The 5531-nt window shown below is 35.7% G+C and overlaps 1 non-coding gene across 1 annotated transcript; it reads right to left on the reverse strand.

The window, feature by feature from the left end:
* Nucleotides 1-2131: 2131 nt before the first annotated feature.
* Nucleotides 2132-2238, reverse strand: LOC145958476 (small nucleolar RNA R71). The gene has a single exon (XR_014434317.1). It is a non-coding gene; the product is annotated as a small nucleolar RNA R71 (small nucleolar RNA).
* Between the last annotated feature and the right edge of the window lie 3293 nt (nt 2239-5531).

Below are 5531 nucleotides of genomic sequence, written 5' to 3' on the forward strand. Positions count from 1 at the left end.
CAAAACACATATTTCTGTAAAACTAAGGTTGCATACCTTAGAGAGTGTAGAAACCATCCTATCCTATTTGTGAGAGTTATACACACACTCAAAACATCTATCTACTGTAAAGCCTGAAGAAGCAAGTGATGTTGTGAATTTTACTCGTATTTTAGCACTTTAATTCACAAGAATTCATAGCATAATCATGCATATCTTTCATGTTTTTAATAAATTTTTATATCATTTTCCTATTTTATGCTTTTCTTGGTATGTGTTGTGTTTTCTCTGAGCAGGATCAAGATTTAAGAATTAAAGAGGAAATGCTGAGCTACAGGGAAAATCACGGCCGTGATTCTAAATCACGCCCGTGATTCACCAGAGAAAATCACGGCCGTGACTCCCAATCACACCCGTGAACGCCACTGACCCTTCATAGATGTGCTCCAGAGAAGATCACGGTCGTGATTCTCAGTCACGGCCGTGATTCACTTCGCGTCCCAGCTTTTTAAGTTTTATGTTTTATTTTTTATTTTATCTTTGTAATTTTTTATCTTGGTAGTTTTACCTTTTTACCCTTTTAGGTTATAAATTAGATGAGGTTAGCCTAGAACGGGGATTTTTGTTTCGGAGACAGTTTTTTTAGTTTTTGACACTTGGAGAAGGTTGGGCGCCTGTGCCATCGACTCTAAGGTTTGCTTTTCTTTTATTCTTTTTTTTTCTTGGAGAACTACTATGAACTCCTGTGAGTAGTTTCCCTTTTTCTGGGATCAGGGCTTAGCCTCTGAGAACCTCTTTATTAATGCATTATTCAGTTTCTTAATTTTATTCCAATTCTTGATCTGTTCTTTTATATTTTATATATGAACTTTAATATTATTGTTTTCATAATAACATTAATTAAGGATGAACTGAGAGGAGAACTTGATTATAATTATGATAAACAATTAATCTTAATTTTCATAATCATAGATAATTAGGGATGAACTGAGAGGAGAACCTAATTATCGGAACCTAAAGGAACAGACTTGAGTGTTAAATCACGAGAGTTGATTTAAGCTTTCGAGGAGCAATAGATTAACAAAGATCTTAATGGGTTTAATTGAACGTAATTACCACGAGAGTAGAGATTAATTTTAATTAAACACGTCCTCGTAGCCTGAGAAGGTGCAAGGATTAAATTAGGTTAAGACTACCTTCAAGATGGAATAGAATTAATTAATGAAAATAATAATTCAATAATGTTGGAACTCTTTGTGCGAACCCTAGATTCCCGGAAATCTCCTTATCTTATCTTAAAGTTTTATCTTATTCATTAATTGCATTACTATCTCTTTTACCATCGAATCTGATCTTATCATCTCAAAACAAAAATTCCATCTGTTTTAAAATTCAAATTAAAATACTAGTAATTCTAGGTCAAACACGTAGTCCCTGTGATTCGATATTTATTACTTGACGACAACCGTACACTTGCGGTTTTCCATACATCAATTTTTTGGCGCCGTTGCCGGGGACTACGTCTCTTGATTTAAATTACAATTATTTTAATTCGAATTTTCAAAAAAAAAAAAAAATTAAATAAATAAATAATTTTTTTTTTTTTAGTGTTTACTTCTCCAATTCAGATTTCACGGGTCACTTTCTTTTTTTTTTTTTTTTTTGCAGTGCCTTAGGGTTAATGCAAAAGAGATCTCTACGTCTTGGGAAACCAACACCACTTGATCCTGAGATTGAAAGAACTCTCCTGAGAAGGAAAAGAAACCTTTCTAGAGAATTTGACATGGCTGCACAACGAGATAATTTACCGCTTCGGGATTACTCTGCACCCGTAGCTCGTGGGATACCTGGAGGGGAGATGCAAACTGGAGCTACTGTACCAGCTTCTCTGGTGAATATGCTCAAACAGAACACCTTTGGAGGACTACCATCAGAAGATCCTAATGACCACTTAGAGGGGTTCTTGGAAATCTGTGAGACCCAGCAATTTGATGATGAAGTTTCTGATGGAATGCGACTCCGCTTATTCTCACTCACCTTGAGAGATAAGGCAAAGGTGTGGCTAAGAACAGTGCCTAGAGAAAAGATAGCAACTTGGGAATTATGTGAAAGAGCTTTTCTAGAGAAATTCTTTCCTCCTTCTAAAACTAAAGAATTGAGGAAGAAAATCACTAATTTCCAACAAGGCACTGGAGAGACTATTTATGAAGCATGGGAGCGGTTCAAAGGATATCTTCAAGCATGCCCACAACATGGCTTCAACCGTTGGCTTACCATCCAATTTTTCTTTGAGGGATTGGACCAACAAAGCACCATGATATTAGACTCAGCAGCTGGAGGATCTTTCATGGGGAAACCTATTAATGACTGCATGATTATTTTGGAAAATGTAGCCTCAAATCACAGCCAATACAGTGAAAGAGAAGTCACAGCAAGGAAAGGAACTCCGGGGCGATATGAAGTGAACAATATTGAGTTACTCTTAGCAAAATTTGATACTCTTAATCAAAGATTAGACAAGATGGAAAAAGCTAAGGTTAATTCAGTGGCTACAAATCAAGTATGTGACCTTTGTAGGGAACAAGGGCACACTGCAGTAGATTGTACCTCAATTTTTACTGGAGAAAAAGAAGATACTACTGAACAAGTGGCAGCTTCTCATAATTTCTATGACACTCCTCGAAGAGAGAAGAGTAATCCATATTCCAACACATACAACCCTGGTTGGAAGAATCATCCTAACTTTTCTTGGAAGAATAACCCAGTTCAAGGAACTAGCAATCAGCAACCTAATTTCCGTCCGTCCAATCACTTCATTAATGGGGAAGGAAATCCAGTACAGACACCCTCAATTCAACAAAGTGTTTCAAGATTAGAAAACCTTATGGAGAATTTTGTCACTAATCAAAAACAGACCAATGATTCAATGGCAAATTCTATTCAAAACCTTGCTGTCAAGGTTGAGAATATTACTCTCCACAACAAGATGCTGGAAAATCAAATTGCACAGTTGATGCCTAGTTCAAACAATTCTCCAGGTAAGTTCCCAGGTAAAACAGTTGCAAACCCAGCTGAAAATGTTAATGCTGTTACTTTAAGGAGTGGGAAGAAATTAGACAGACCTGTGTCTAATCAAAATGATAATATTGAGATTGATGAAGACGCTTCTCCTATGGTTGAAAAACCTGAAAAAGAGAGATTAGAAAAAGAAAAAGTATCTTCATCAAAGCCTCAAACTGTTTATCACCCTCCAATTCCTTTTCCTCAAAGGTTAGCAAGGACTAAACTTGATAGACAATTTGAAAATTTTTTAAATATGATCAAACAAGTGTATGTAAACATTCCATTTGTAGAAGCTCTACAACAGATGCCTACATATGCTAAATTTCTTAAGGATCTTTTAGCTAACCGAAGGAAATTGGATGATAGAGAGACTGTTACATTGATCCATCATAATTTGCCCAAAAAACTTAAGGATCCTGGTAGTTTCTCTATACCTTGTCTCATTGGAAATCTAAGGTTTGAAAAAGCCTTATGTGACCTTGGGGCAAGTATCAGTTTAATGCCTTTATCAATTTGCAAGAAATTAGATATGGGAGAATTAAAGCCTACAGCAATGTCAATCCAGTTAGCAGATAGATCTATAAAATATCCCATAGGAATTTTAGAAGATGTTCCAGTTAAGATAGGTAAATTTTTAATTCCGGGAGATTTTGTTGTTTTAGAAATGGAAGAGGACAAACAAATACCAATCATACTAGGTAGACCATTTTTGGCTACAGCAGGCGTGATAGTAGATGTCAAACATGGAAAATTGTCCTTATCCATTAATGATGAAACAATGGAATTTAATATTGCTAAATCTGTTAGACAACCTTCTCTTGAAAATATTTGCTGCAGGGTTGATATATTGCCTAAAGACATGGAGGAAGAAGTCATGAGATCTATTTTGAGGGATCCCTTGGAGAATTTTCTAGTTGGAGGAAAGCACATAGATCTTGAGGGGATTCAACCTAATTATGCTTGCTTGATCGATTCAAGTCCCCCGTGTAAAGAAAAAGATCCTCTAGTAGAAAGTCTTCTTGAGTCTTCAACAGATTGGCAAGAAGAAAACTCTCCAAAGTTAGAACTTAAACCACTTCCTTCATCTTTAAGGTATGAGTTTTTGGGGGCTAATTCCACTTATCCAGTCATAGTAAATTCAGCTTTAAATGAAAAAGAAACTGAAAAACTTCACAATGAGTTGAGAAAATTTAGAAAAGTTATTGGATATACTATGGCTGATATAAAGGGAATTAGTTCTTCATTTTGTATGCATCGCATCTTCTTGGAGGAAGGATCCAAACCTTCTGTTGAAGCTCAAAGAAGACTAAATCCCAAGATGAAAGAAGAGGTAAAGAAAGAAATTTTGAAATTATTGGATGCTAAGGTAATTTATGCTATATCTGATAGTCCTTGGGAAAGTCCAGTTCATGTGGTTCCTAAGAAAGGTGGGATGACAGTAGTTAAAAATGATAATAATGAATTAATTCCCACAAGAACTGTGACTGGGTGGCGTATGTGTGTTGATTATAGAAAATTAAATAATGCCACTAGAAAGGATCACTTTCCCTTACCTTTTATTGATCAAATGCTTGAAAGGTTAGCAATGCATTCATACTTTTGTTATTTGGACGGATACTCCGGTTTTCATCAAATCCCTATTCATCCATTAGACCAAGAGAAAACTACTTTTACATGTCCCTATGGTACTTTTGCTTATAGGAGAATGCCTTTTGGCCTATGTAATGCACCTGCTACCTTTCAAAGATGTATGACTGCAATCTTTAGTGATTTATTAGAAAAAGAGATGGAAGTTTTCATGGATGACTTTTCAGTTTATGGTATTTCCTTTGATGACTGTCTATTAAATCTAACTAAAGTATTGCAGCGTTGCTCTGAAGTGAATTTAGTCTTAAATTGGGAAAAATGTCATTTTATGGTACAAGAAGGAATTGTCTTAGGACACCTAATATCTGGGAGAGGAATTGAGGTAGATAGAGCAAAAATAGAAGTAATTGATAAATTGCCTCTTCCAATTGATGTTAAAGGTGTTAGAAGTTTCTTAGGGCATGCCGGTTTCTACCGAAGGTTTATTAAAGATTTTTCAAAAATCTCTAAACCATTATCTAATCTACTTGTGAAAGAGGTACCTTTTAACTTTGATGTTTCTTGTAAGAATGCATTCTACAGGTTGAAAGAAGCTCTCACTACAGCTCCTATTCTGCAAACTCCTGACTGGAGCCTTCCTTTTGAAATCATGTGTGATGCAAGTGACTATGCTATAGGAGCTGTATTGGGACAAAGAAAGGACAAGAAGGTTCATGCTATATACTATGCCAGCAAGACTCTTGATGAAGCCCAAGCCAATTATGCAACAACATAAAAAGAATTGTTAGCAGTCGTCTATGCTTTTGAAAAGTTCAGATCTTATCTTGTGGGGTCTAAGGTTATTGTTTACACAGATCACTCTGCCCTAAAGTATCTTTTTAATAAAAAGGATGCTAAACCTA

Source organism: Cajanus cajan, chromosome 5 (genome assembly GCF_000230855.2).
Source record: "Cajanus cajan strain Asha chromosome 5, NIPB_CcT2T_4, whole genome shotgun sequence".
NCBI lineage: Eukaryota > Viridiplantae > Streptophyta > Magnoliopsida > Fabales > Fabaceae > Cajanus > Cajanus cajan.